Genomic DNA, 14802 nt, shown 5'->3' on the forward strand with positions numbered 1-14802 from the left:
GATCATCATTTTCCATCACAACAGGAGAACAAATGTGAAATGAAAACAGGAATTAATAAAAACAAGCATGAGAAGAAAATAAGTATACACGTGGCTTCGTTTTTGCTGTTTGGGGCATGAAGAGCTATTTTAAAAAGACTTAATACGCATCTCACTTTGGCTCTTCCTTGGTAGACACAAGCTGTGGCTCATGACAGGGAGCTTAAGCAGCTATTTTAGTTTGAATTCAGAGCCTGTAAAGTTTGTCTTAGGTAATAGGTAAGTATATGCACAGGTGTATATACATTTATGGTAGGGTACATGATTATATAGAATCTTATTTAAAGTTAGCAGGCTAATAAATTAATTTATCCATTCTACTAGTTCCCCTTTCTCATTACTTTTCTTATTACTGTCGTCAAGTGCCTCATAAGAAGCAACTCCACAGAAGAAAGGCTTGTGTTTGCTCGAGGTTTGAGGTTACCGTGCAAGGTGGCAGAGAAGGCACAATGGCGGGAGCAGCTCTCAGCTGTGGTCACAGGAAGCTGCTTGGTCACATGTGAGCAGGTCAAGTCAGAGTGCAGACAGGCACTGGGGGTGGATGGGAAGCTCTCAAGACCGGACACACTCCCTAGGGGTTTCCAAGCCTCCCCAGACAGTGCCAGGGAACCAGACACAAAGGAGTTATTTCACATTCAAACCACGTGAAGCATGGAGAAAAAAATCATTGGACATAGTGATTGCTTGCGGCTGAAAGCCCAGCAGACAGTGTGCATCCGACCTCGTCCCTAGGTGACCAGTAATAAGGTCACGTGCTACTTTAAAATTCCTTTAGCATCTTCAATGGATAACCTTTCCTGTCAAATGTGACAAGAAAATTCAAGTTCCCCAGCATTTTTTCTTTCATCCTTAAATGATACTGATATTCTTTTGCACCAAGTTGGAGATTTTCTAGTGCAAATCAATTTCTGAATGAAGGCTGTTAGAGCAGCCTAAATTCCTCCTCCTCTTCCTTTCTCTCCCCGGAAATCTTGCCTAATCCTCCTGCACAGCTATTGGCTGAGCACTAGGCCCCCTGAGAGACTGCAGGACTAGGAATCCACATCCGGTTCCTTGTCCAGAACTTTTCTTAGCTTTCTCAGGCCCTGTGTTTGGATATTTGAGTCTCCACGTTGGACACCATATGTAATGAGCCTTTTTCTGTCCCATCAGCTCCCAAATGATGACATGGAGACTTCTTATTAACCATGAAATCTCAGCCTATAGCTTAGGCTTGTTCCTAACCAGCTCTTATAACTTAAACTATCCCATTTATATTAATCTACGTTCTATCACGTGGCATTACCTCTCTTCCATCTTTTACCTCCTGCTACCTCTCTCTGTCTCCTGGATTCTCCTATGTGCCTGGATTCCTCCTCCTCTTCCTCTCTCTCCCCAGAAACCCCACCTATATCCCCTGCCTAGCTATTGGTCAGTCAGCTTTTTATTATTCCAATCACAGCAAATATATCTCCACACAGTGTACAAATATTCCACAGCACAGCATTGTCACTTGCCTGGGGCCTCAGGCTGCAGGAAAAGGAGACAGGGTGCTGAGCAGGATTCATGTGTCTCTGCTTCCAGGCTGCAGGTGGAATGATGGGATGGGTTACCTCAAACAACTGTGGCCGTGATGGACTGCACTGTAACTGTGAACCAAAACAAACCCTTCCTTCCTTAAGTCGCTTTTGTCAGAGCAGTGAGACAAGTCACTAAAACAACAACTTTTTCTTTGTTTTTTTCTTTGTTTAATATACATATGTTTGGTCTCTTACCCTAACACATTAAGACATGCTACAGTGTGGCCCACACTATTTCCTTCATTGAACTTTCTCATATTTGAAAAGTGGATGAAAAATACTGGTATTACCTGTATTTTAGGGAAATAATGCAATGGCTATTTTTTTTATATATATTTGACATAAAGTTTGTTACTCTAAATACTTTTTAGCCTAAGCAGACAGATTGGGAGAAATTGCTGTTTGCCCTACATCTAAAATAGGTGTGTGTGTGGGGGGGGAGAGTTCCCTGTACACGCTGATGTAATCTGCTCACACTTAGATCACCACAGGCAATGAAAATAGATGTTCTGTTTTCAACAACTGTCATATAATTAACTCTGAGACCCAGCTACTGAATCGACGGGATTGCAGTCTGCTGAGCTTTGCTTGGGGCTGTTGGCAGTATACGATTTGAAATAATTGAAGGTGAGACAAAATGAGTATATAATTAGTCCTTGATATTGAACGCCGCCAGTGAGACAAACCCCCTCGACGCCTCTTCTTTGCTATTTTCTCTGTTCAGTGCACATTCGCTGTGGCAGGTACGGAACAGACCAGTGGAAGGAATGTAATAACTTTTGTTCCCTTTTCTCTTTGTACCTCAAGAACTAAATAGGACGGAAGCTTCAGGTTGCCTGATTCCATCCATCTGGTTACTTAGGGTCGTCGTCCTCTTCCTGTTGCCCCCATTGTGTCTGGTTCTGCCCTGGGTCTTCTTTCTGTCTCTTCTCCCCGTTTCCACTCTTCCTTTCTTTGTTTCTGAGTGAGGGATAAGTTGGAGAGTTAGTGTGGTTATGTTGATGGGGGAGGGGTAGATCTGAAAGAGCAGCCTGGGCCCAGGACATCTTGATGGATGTTTGCCCAGACCGTGAGCAGGTGTATCTTTCTCCCGTGACGTTGTTTTTCATGAGGTGTTTGACCACAGCAATGAGACAAGTAACTAATAGGATAGATAATTTATTTTCCCTGTTTACCTTAAATAAGATTATAACCCTAACCCTATATAATATAATATATATGTGTACATAAGCATATATATGTATGTTCCGATATCTGTGCCTGTGTTTACCTATTGCCTAAGACAAACACAGACTTTGGATTGAACTAAAATAGCTACTTATGCTCCCTGTACCTACCCTATCACGAGCCACGACTTACATCTGCCACAGAAAAGCCAAAGTGGGGCAGGTGTTAACAAGTCTTTTAAAAACATCTCTTCACACCCCAAACAGCAAAAAAAAAAAAAAAAAAAAAAAAAAAAAAAAAAAAAAAAAAAAGCGCCTGCAATAGCCATAAAAGCTGAATGGGTTGTCCATAGATGGACCTCAGTGGACACATATCACTCTACCCTACATACAGCGTTTTGAGAAACATGACATCTCCGAATTTCCATTAGGAAAAGTACAAAACCCTGAAAGTACCAAAGGAGCAGGAAGTGCCCAAGGCTGAGCAAGGGCGGCTGTAGGTCTCTGGGGCAACCAGGGAGAGAAGGTCTCTGACTTCCAGGGGAAGAAGCTTTAGCCCTGCCTCCTCAGATACCAGCTCTGGGTCTGAGGACAAGAGCAGACAGCATCACCACGTTAGAGACACTGATAGAGGGCCAGTTGAAAGAGCTGAAAAGGTCTGCAGAGAGAGGAGGAGGACCTCCTGGGAGGAAAGCCGGCTGTGCAGGAGTCCTGTGGTCCTTTAGAGCAGTGGCTCTCAACCTTCCTAATGCTTCCACCCTTAATCCAGCTCCTCATGTGGTGTTGGCCTCCATCCATGCAATTGTCATTGCTACTTCATAACTATAATTTTGCTACAGTTGGGAATCATAAGGTAAATACCTGTGTTTTCCAAAGGTCTTAGGTGACCCCTGTGAAAGGGTCATGCAACCTGAAGGGGTTTCGACTCAGCAAACTTCAGGTGTGTATCTTTTTTCTCTCTCTTGCTAGCCATGAAAACAGAAACATTATTAAAGGCGATTTGTGTGTGTGTGTGTGTGTGTGTGTCTTCTTATATACTTGTGTGTGTGTGTTTTCATTCTTGCTATTAGTGTGTACGCAAGATATGAATGGTGTGTTCACGGAGGTTGAGGTTATTATTCGTCCTCTGTTGACATGTTTATACTATCTGTATCATGTATGTCATCTACAGCAGTCTCTTCATCATCACTCAACGTGTATTTACTGCCAAGTATACTCCTTTGTACTTAATTTTATTGCCTAATTTTCTACCATTAAGTAAGTTTGCTTTTGTAAATAATAAAAAGCAACTGATGCTGTTAAATAATAGGTGTGCCCCTTCACTCCCTGGAGGGTGTGAACGACACCTGCCTTGCCTTGTCAGTTTTCACCCAGGGTTTGGAAGCGATTTCTGTTCTAGGGTAGATGCTTTTCAGAAGCCGGTCTGCAGCACAGCTGAGTTCCCACGCAAACATTTCATTCACAAGTTTACACGCACTGTGGTGGGTTATACCCAAACCACATTCTGGTTCTGTTTTGATCTGCAGAAGGAGGAAAAGCCTGTGGAGTTACAGGACACTTGAGTGTTCTCAGTCAAGCCCCAGTGGATTAGAAAGGCTTTTGCGAAAGTGAAAGTCCAGACTGGTGGTCCAGTCTGCTTCCAAAGTAGTGGGTTCTGTGCCCAGGAAGAGACATTGTCACTCCAGAGGAAATGGGTTTCCTTTATAGCCAGGTGGTACAACCCTCATGTGTGAGTGGCAGCCCCCGAAGTAGTCTTGGTTATACTTATCCCACAGACAGTGAGATATTTCATCTGCTCTCCCACCCTTTGCAAACACACTCTTCAATAGTCTGAAGGATTTATCAATGATCAGTTCATGACGATTTTATATAAATGTTCTCATCAAGGAAGCTTCCCCACTAGGTTGCCTTTGATTTAGAATAGCCAGGATTCAGCCTGCTAAGGCCCTAGAGCTAGAGGCAGAGTGGACATAACAAAGTTATAAATTCTCAAAGCCTGCCCCCAGTGATGTCCTTCCCCTAGCAATGCTCCATGTCCTCAAGGTTCCATGACTACCCCAAACAGCGCCACCTACTGGAGACAACACACTGCAATGTCTGAGCCCGTAAGGGCATTTCTCATCCAAACCTCCACACCCGCTTACATTTTCAGTCCAAGTTGAGTCTATGTCAGAAAAGGGAAATTCAACTGATTTTGTAACTTTTCAGCTGAAAAAATAATGAGAGGCTATAAACATGTAATAGAACTAAAGCACCATGTAATTTAGATTTGTGATGTTTTGTTGGCAAAAACTTTCATTTGCATAAAGCTTGGATAATGAAAGGCATCATTATGTAAGTGAATGTGGTACCCAGAATAAATGAACACTGTATTAAAAATGCTCTGTGCAAGAAGAGTTCAGTTAATTACTCCAGAGCATGCGTGGCACAGCCAAGTTCTCTGCTGTAAAACAGAAACATTTAATTTTATAATATTCTGTAGAGGTTTCATTCTCTTATCAAATTCCCCTTGTGTTTAGCCTTTTCGTCTTTGATGTTGGAGAGGTTATTTGACATTCTTGCTCTGCTGTACATGAGTTTCGCCTTTATTTTAAAGACTTTTTTGTGTATGACTATTTGCCTGCATGTAAACACTATATACATGCATGTACTGCATGTGTGTCTGGTATCTCCAGAGGCCAGAAGAGAATGCTGGATCCTGTGGAACTAGAGCTATTGAGCTGTGAGCCACCATGTGGGCGCTAGGAATTGAACCCAGGTCCTCTGCAAGAGCAGAAAGTGCTCTTAACTGCTGAGCCGTCTCTCCAGTCCAGAGATGTATTTTTAATTAGGTACGCGTTGGAGGGGGTGGGGGTAAGGTGCCCGTGAGTGCAACTCTCCACATAGGCCAGCACACAGGATCACATTCCCGGGAGGTGACGTTAGGCACCTTTGTGAGGTGGTCATGAGCCTCACAGTATGTGTCCTGAGAACTGGACCCAGCTTCTCTTCAAGGGCAACAGCTGTTCTTAACCTCTGAGCCATCCCCCAGCTCCGAAATAGTTTCTTACAGATGATATGTGCTTTGCCACCGTCACTCACCCCTGTACTTACTCTGCCTTGTTGATTCTGGCTGTTCACTGACAGGTTATAAGATTAGTCACATGTTTGAATTTTGGCAGACAAAAACAACGAAATGTGAGATATGAAAAGTTACTGGCCCGTGTTGGGTCACCCTTGTCTGAAAATATATGCCAGCCATGTCCTGCTGAGTAAGTGGAGGGTGAGAGTACTTCTCGGCTAATTTCTGACTTGGTTTCTCAGAGGCGATATTTCCACAGGAGTCTTGCAGATGCAGAGCCCCATGGCGTGGTCCGGACAGCCACGTGCTTTGTGTCCTTTCTGAAACACCATATGTGAGAGCTGCCTCGTCCTCACTGGAGTCCTGCTAACTAGGTGGCTTCATCATCTCCCCCACCTTAATTAGATGAGGCAGTGGAATGTGAAGAGACGAGGGGATTGGTATGATCTTATGTTTTCCCTGTAAAAGGGGCACATATTATCCTCTTGAAGTAGCCTTTCCATTGTCAGATTCACATTGAACCCACCATGCAAGTTAAACATATAGACACCCGTATGGCAGAATAAACATACACAGTTGTTTTTATGTAAATGATGGTGTTCGGGCTGGGGAGATGACTTGGAGGTTCAGAGCTCCAGCTGCTCTTCTCGAGGACCCCAGTTTGATTCCTGGTGCTCACATAATGGCTCAAAACCATTTGTAACTCCATTTCCAGGAGACTTGGTGCCCTCCCTTGACACCCCATGCAGTGCACATACACACATGCAGGGAAAATTCTCACGCATGTAAAATAAAATGAATATATCCTTTTTGAAAAAATGTTGGCATTCCCCAATTACAACACACCTCCTTTAATTGTATGCCTCAAAGGGAAGCAGTGTCTGTCTTCAAGGGTTACTCTGGCTTTATTTCACGTAGATACACAGGACAAGTATGACCGCTGCTCCAGGGACCACTGAAGACATCTGCAGGCACCACAGTGGGCAGGTTACAGCAGAGTAGGAGGATTGTGCTGGGCCTCAGACGTTATCTGATGACGTTTTTTAGCTTTTGTATTAGTGAAAGCGGAACATTCTGCTAAGAATACGTCTTAAAGGTTTTAATAGTTATAAGGATGTTAAGTCAGACACATGAGTGTCAGCATGAGGCTGAAAAAAAAAGATGGCTTTGAATCAGCAATATCCTAACTCCCCACAGTCATGATGAACAGTTCATAGAGGAGAGTTTTCTTTCTCTTCATTGGTTTTCAATCACCAAGTGGCCACATGGGGACCAGGGTCAATGGGAATAACCCTGGAGAGAGATAAAGGCTATAGAGAGGATGAAGGGGATGGATGGGGTCCTAGAGAAAGTGAGGGTGAGTCTCAGGTCAGTCAGCAGGACAGTGGGGTGTATCTTCCCCACAAGAAAAAACACTCACAGTATAACTGAAAACTCCCTGAATCTGGAGCCCAGCTGAGTGAGAAGCTGTCTGTCACAGTCAGAGCGCCTTCCTACCGGTCCCAGCATGGCCAACAACAGGCAGGCTCCCCTTCACAGAGATACAGCAGGACTTAAATAAAACAACATGCACAAGCAAGGACCTTGGCATGTGTAAGTGTGCTGTATGTGTGTGCTATATACACACACGTGTAGAAATAGGTAAAAGTACATGCTTGCGTGTGTACACAGGGGCCAGGAGAGGACATCAGGTGTCTCCTTCATTCACGCTCTACTTAATCCCCAGAGGCAGGATCTCTGCCTGAACTTGAAACTAGTTTCTTCTAGACTAGCAGCCAGCAAGCCCCAGTATTCCCTCCTGCCCCTGCCCTGCCCCTGCCCTGCCCCCTGCCCCTGCCCCTGCCCCTGCCCCTGCCCCTGCCCCTGCCCCCCCAACATCATTAGAGTCATATACACGAGGGACCACACCTGGCTAGTTTGCATGAGTGCTGAGAATTCAAACTCAGTTTCTCACTCATGTGCAGCAAATGACCTCACTTGCTGAGACATCTCTCCAGCCTCCTGCACAGAAATTTGTTGACCATATCTATAATTTAATTGTGTCACTTTTTTTTAATCCCAGATTACCACTAATGTTATATATAAAAAAAAATTCCAGGCTAGCTTGGCACTCAAAGAGATCCACCTGCCTCTGCCTCCAAGGGCTGGGAGTCAAGGCGTCCTTCCCACATGTCTTCATTTTGGAAGCAATCAATTCTTTGCTTAATGGATTTTGCCTTTTATAGTTTATTTTACAATGTTTTTAATGTCCCTAGGTCTTACAGCTGTTTCCCTTGAGTTTTCTTCTGATTTTATTTAGATACCATCATCCCATCTGGAGTTTAATTTTCTGAACCATGTGGGGCAAACATTTATCTTAGTTCTTACTGTTGACTAGCTGGTGGCTGTGGTACAATGTACAGGACAGCCAGTCTCGTGTAAGCTGGTTTGAAATGACATTCATCAGTTAGAAAGTCCTCACATGTGGAGAGGGGCTTCCTCAATGTGTCCTCAAAGTCCTCAAATGTAGAGAGTTCACTGTAGTCACACACTCAGTTTTGGCACTGGCAAGATTCCTTCCCAGGCCCTGCCCTGCCCCCACCACTCCTTCACTCAGCGTTGTCCTGAACACAAGCACTGATGTAGTTTTCACCCTTCTGGTGAAATTTAGACTCATCTTCTCAAATTTTACTTTAAAATGACAGTGGCATTTCAGTTGAGACCATGTTGAATTTACACATGTGTGGTTTGGCCCATAGTGAGGGGCACTATTAGGGAGTGTGGCATTGTTGGAAGAAATGTGTCAATACGGAGTTGGGCTTTGAGGTCTCATCTATGCTCAGGCCAAGCCCAGGGTGACAGTTCATTTTCTGTTGCCTGTGGATCAAGATGTAGGACTCTCTGCTCTTTCTCTAGCACTGTGTCTGCCCACAAGCCAACACTCTCCCCTCCACGATGCCAGTGCACTACAGCTATGAAACTGTGAGCCACCCCAAGGAAATGCTTTCCTTTGTAAGAGGTGCCATGATCATGGGTATCTTTTCAAAGGACTAGAAGTTGTAATTAAGACAGCATGTATTTGGGGGAGACTTTTTTGTTGTTAACCATCTCTTTTAATGTCTCGGTAAAATATCACATATTTGTTAAGTTTGTTTCAGGTTGTTTGGGGGCTGTATTACAATAGTAAATTAAATATTTTTATTATGTTTTTAAAATGCCCCGTTGCCTCTGTGCTGGTGGATGCTTGCTCACATCTCTGTTGGCTCCAATAAGTATTTTCATTTGGCTTTGCTGTGCACACTCCATGGATGGGGGCTGGCAGACTTCCTCCTACAGGATTCTGTAAGAGCTGTCTTCCACAGTGTGGGTATCTTTGTGTAGCTGGGCTGTCACTTCAATACCTTCTTGACAAAAGTGTGGCATGTAGAGCAGTTCTTTCATTATATTGATTTCTCTTTTGTAGGAAAATGTACAGGCACTGTTAGAAAGCTTCTATTTTATCTTTTAAAAATGTACCCTCTTAAACTAAAGACTCATTGTGTCAGCTTATGGGTTTTTAATATGTGGTTTTCTATTTGTGTAAATGCAAATACATATACATAGATGTACACATGACACATATGTGTGTATAACACACACATACATACATGCACACACACACACATGATTATACATGCAAACATACATGTATAACACACATGTATGTATGAATACATACATGCACACACACGAGGGTATAATACTTATCTATCATCTTGTTAATGACATAAAGTTTTCTTGTGAATTTGATCAGCACATTATTTTATCAATTCTTGGGGATTTTAAAAATAAAGTACTCAATTTTATAAAAGTAATGCATGTTCACGGTTTTTAAAAATCGAATAGAACAATAAAGCTTAAAAAGAAAAGCAGCCGTCTTTGGCCTCAGCCCTCTCTACCCCCTCAAGTCATGTTTCAAGAAATCAATTTCTTCCAGCGTCTCTGGCCGACCTTTTTTCTTCTTTGATTTGGAAGCAGCATGCTTAATTACAGTTTTAAAATTTCTAATGTATCTGTTGATTTTTTGTGGGAAAATGAAGACTGATCTCTGTTCTCTGGGCCGGCACAGCAGTCCTGCCTTCACACTGTGTTATGTTGACCGCCCTATCAGGTCTGTGTCTAGGCTGGTAGCGGCAGACACGTAGTTCACTAGGCAAACAGCCCATCAGACTGTCCCATCCTGCTCAACTTTTAGCTTTCTCTGGGTCTTACAGAGCCCCTCCATGTAGCACTGATTCCTGTTGGAGCCCCAGAAATTCCCTGGCAACTTCCACACCGTTTGGCCGGCTAGGGAATCAGGGATGTTGAGACAACATCCTAGAAGTATGGGCTTTTGATCAGCACCATCTGATAGATGGCTTTCGAGGCGACCTTGAAGCTCTTTGCCTGGAGTGTCCCTTTGCCAGAACCTAGCTGTCGCTACGTGTTCAGTTGCCAACAGTTCTTATTACCAAATATTCTCCTTTTATAGCACCCTCGTCTGTATACGATGGTTGCACAACTTCTAATTGGTCTTAATAATAAAAACTCAGAGTCAGATATCAGTGTTAATGCTGAAAGATCAGAGAAGCAGAGCAGCCAGCCACTAGTTCTCACCTCTACTGAATTCTCAGACCAAAGGGGCGATCCTGCCCTACGAATCCTCAGACTGAATGCTGTCTCTATGAATCCTCAGACTGAATGCTGTCTCTATGAATCCTCAGACTGAATGCTGTCTCTGTGAATCCTCAGACTGAATGCTGTCTCTATGAATCCTCAGACTGAATGCTGTCTCTGTGAATCCTCAGACTGAATGCCATGAGCCCCTGTCACTTCCTGCCTTACATTCCTCTATCCACCTAGCCGAATCACCCCTGTCTCCAGCTCCCTAGTGCTAGGATTAAAGGTGTGGCCACCACTGCCTGGCGTCTATAGCTAACTAGTGTGGCTAGCTCTGCACTCTGATCTTCAGGCAAGCTTTGTTTGTTACAGCACAAACAAAATAGCACTACATCTGATCACAATGAATATTTTTAAACAGACTAATAATAGACTTCAGAACATTTCTTTCTGTTCCTCTAATGATCTTGGTTCGTTTTTTTTCTGAGTTCCACGTTGTCCCTCAGTGGCCACTGACTAGCCTTGGCACTGTTCTTAGGACCTGATAAAGGTGGCCTTTGCTCTGGTTGAGAATGTGACACTCTCAGTTTCTTTTGGGTAGCTCCCAGGAGTCATTTCACGAAGCTGCATGCAGATCTTTGTTCTTGTGGTGGTAAAGGGAAATGTCGTCATTCCGTTAGGGCATGTAAGCCTGGCTATGCAGGTATTGTGTACATAGGATGTTGCCAGTTCCCTCAGGTGGAGCACACACCTGCCTGTACCTAATACCTCTTCGCCCATGCACAGAGATAACAGACAGCAAGGCTTAGTGTCTGACCCACTTGTGTGTCCCTAGCACCCACAGTGAGGCCAATGACCTTCCTGATGGTTCTAGACCCCCTTTCTGGTATCCTCTGCCTGTGGGCACAGGACACTGCCATGTTTTACACACGCTTTTTGCTTTGGTTTTCCTAAGGCTGGTTTTCTGTTTTCTGTGGGCAGGCAGCTCATACTCAGGAAGTTCTCCAGAAGTGTGACAACTTGAGTGGGCTTCCTCCAAAGTCTGGCAACTGTGGGGGGGATTTCTCAATACTCTGCTCCCCTTCTTGTTTTCAGTGTGCATGTGAATATTTTTTTCAAAACAATCTTTTCTCATTCCTGGAGATTTGCTGAAGGGAGGGAGAAAGGGAGCCTTTTTCTTTCTTGATCTTGCTCTGTTTGTAATCCTGTAACCAGTAACCTGTTAAGCGAGTAGTTTAATGTCCTCACTAATTGAAACTTGATGCCCATTTTGTGCAGTGCTTTAGATTATAATTCTCCCATTCTGTAGCTCAGGCTGGCCTGGAACTTACCATGTAGCCTGGGTCAGTGTCCAAATCATGGTATTCCTCCTGCTTCAGACCATCCAGTGTAGGGAGACACTGTAGCCCCGCCTCCTAGTAGCAGGGACAGGTGTGCCAGGACATGCCCGGGAGGGCAAGGTGAGGGGAAGTCTAAGGTGACGGGAAGGGTTTTTAAGGGACCGCGCACATGTGGAGACCCCTTCTTCCTTCTCTCTGGCCTGGCTGCCTTGCTGCCCCTGGCACGCTTTGGCTTGTGCTTGGCTGGTGTTTATCTGAATAAACAAACCTTAGCCTTATGGACTGTGGATCGATCTCGTCAATCCAGTGCTGGGATTCCAGGCTTGGGCCACCTCGGAAGCCACAGCAGACCTTTAAAGGTTAAGTGAGAATGAAGGGATTAGCTTTAAATGTTGAGACTGGATTTTGATGAGTTTATAGAAGGTCACAGGACCAACGAATGGACAAGTGGATCTAAATGTGTGATGCAAAGGCGTGCTGGAGCACGTAGAGGCTGGAGCACGTAGAGGCTGGAGCCCAGCGAGGGCGGAAACAGCTGTGGTGCCACTAACCTGTGATCTTAATATAATTTTATAACAAAAGGAGTAAAATTCAAAACCAACACTGTTAAACTGTCAATCACTAAATATTAACTACATCAGCTAGACAGCAAATGATAGAGTTGAATTGAATTATTTTTTAAAAAATACATTCTATATGGCTACTGTGTGTGTGTGTCTGTCTGTCTGTCTGTCCGTCTGTCTGTCTGTCTGTGAATGTGTCCCCATGTGCATGTGGAGGCCAGATGACAGCCTGTGGGAATTGCTTCTGTCCTTGCATCCTGTGAGTTCCGGGAATTGAACTGGGTTTGTTGGGCTTGGCCAGTGTCACCTTTCCCTGCTGAGCAGACTATAGTAAGTTCAAGATGGTGCTCATTTTCAAAGTTAAAACCCAAAGAGAGATGGCAGTCCCCTCCTAGAGCAATCAGCTTGGGGCGTCTGAGAGGTCATCCCTCTGGGCTTGAGAAGCAACCCTTCCTTTCTTGTCAGACGAAGAACCGTTATTGCCACAGGGCTTTGGATCTCTGTATTGGCATCGAGCCTCACATGCTTGTAAGCCTGATTCACCCCTGCTACCTGTGGCCGCATTCAGTCCATAGAGGATGCTGCCCTGCCCGCCCGCCCGCCGCCGCCCAAGACCAGACAACTGACCTAAGAAGTTCTGCACCAGTTCATGGCCCTCCTCTGCCTGCTTCTCGCTCTACCCCTCCCCTCTCCTCCTCTTTCCTCCCCCCCTTTTCATTTTGTCTTAACTTTTATTTACAGGAACATGCTGCTTTGTGTTACAATTCATGTTTTTTTCCTCCTCCATTTTTTATTTAAATTAGAAACAAGATTGTTTTACATGTCAATCCCAGTTCCCTCTCCCTTCCCTCCTCCCCTGCCCCCCACTAACACCCTACCTATCCCATACCAGTTCTGCTCCCCAGGGAAAGTGAGGTCTTCCATGGGGGGGGGGTGTCTTCAGAGTCTGTCATAGCCTTTGGGATAGGGCTTAGGCCCTCCCCCGTGTGTCTAGGCTGAGGGAGTATCCCTCTATGTGGAATGGGCTCCCAAAGTCCATTCCTATGCTAGGGATAAGTACTGATCTACTATAAGAAGCCCCATAAATTTCTGAGGTCTCCTAACTGACACCCATTCATGGGGTCTGGATCAGTCCCACACTGACTTCCCAGTGACCAGTCTGGGGGCCAAGAGCTCCCACTCGTTCAGGCCAGCTATTTCTGCGGGTTTCACCAGCCTGGTCTTGCTGCACCAGCAGTGTCTTATCTGGTCTCCCAGCTGCTAGCCTCTGACTTCCTCAGGGCATCTCCTCCACCTTTGGCAGCTGGACACTGTGTTACACACTGTAGGCAGTCAATGCGGCATGAGGGGCCCCTCACCCCGGGGTGACATTGAGACCGGCATGTGAGAGATACGGAAGGTGTTTTACAGCGTGCCTTATCTTCAGCCACTGTCTGGACCACACCCACCCTCCATGTTCCGGAGCAGCCAGCCTTCCTAATTCTGCAGCCCACTGTGCACGCCTGCCTATGACCCTGGAGTTTACTTCATGCTACTTTTCGCGGCTTGTTTCCCTAGCAAGACATCTTGAAGGTTTATCCATTCTCTAGCTCTTCCCGACCTTCCTCTCTCTTCTAAACCATTACTGGTTTATTTCTTCTCCTGCATTCTGTGGTACTTCGTAGATGTGGTGTTTGGGACGTTATGTTGTATCTGTTACACTTCTGGCTCTTGAACTGGACTTGGATTTCTTGAGTTACAACATGAGGCATTTTGATATGAGGGCTTGTGCCTAGTCTTATTGTAACGTGTTAGGCTGTGTTCAGTTATATGGCTGGGAAGCCTGCTCTTTACTGAAGGGAAACAGAGAAGGGCTGCATCTGGGGGAGAAGGAAGGTGGGGAGGTGCTGGGGGGAGGGGTAGGAGGGGGATTGTGGTCAGGATGTGATATATGAGAGAAAAAGAAATGAATTTGAAAAACTGGGGCATTAGCCTGAGAAGACATCTGGCTTGGGGAGTTAAGCAATGTAAGTATGATGATCCGAGTTTGAATTTCCAAAACCCACATGAAACTGGGAGCAGTAGCAGGCATCTGTGGTCCCAGAGCTCCCATAGTGAGATGAGGGACAGAGACAAGAGAATCTCTAGAACCTTTGGGGACAGCTAGGTTGGCTTACATGGTGGCAAACAACAAAACCAGAAACGCTGTCTCAAAATCAAGGTAGAAGGTGAGGACTGACACCTGAGGTTGCCCTTTGACCCCTACAATGTGCAATATGCCCAGGCACACGTATACATGTAAGATTAATTAAAGGTAAGTGAGGTTGCAAACAAGCCACTAATTGTATGTCTCTCATGTCTGCCACACAGGAGGTCTTCCATACATTTTAGTTGCATCCATTTGATTCCGAGGCTGTCTCCACAGGCAGCCCTGGATGAGCACAGATGAACAGAATTCTCCAGAAAGGGATATAGGCA

At 45.0% G+C, this 14802-nt stretch overlaps 1 protein-coding gene across 1 annotated transcript in view; it reads left to right on the forward strand.

Annotated features, from left to right (window-relative positions):
• The window catches only part of St8sia1 (ST8 alpha-N-acetyl-neuraminide alpha-2,8-sialyltransferase 1), a 117713-nt gene that overhangs the window by 101551 nt on the left and 1360 nt on the right, over positions 1 to 14802 (forward strand). The gene's annotated exons all lie outside the window — the stretch shown is intronic.

The sequence above is a fragment of the Cricetulus griseus genome, chromosome 8 (assembly GCF_003668045.3).
Source record: "Cricetulus griseus strain 17A/GY chromosome 8, alternate assembly CriGri-PICRH-1.0, whole genome shotgun sequence".
NCBI lineage: Eukaryota > Metazoa > Chordata > Mammalia > Rodentia > Cricetidae > Cricetulus > Cricetulus griseus.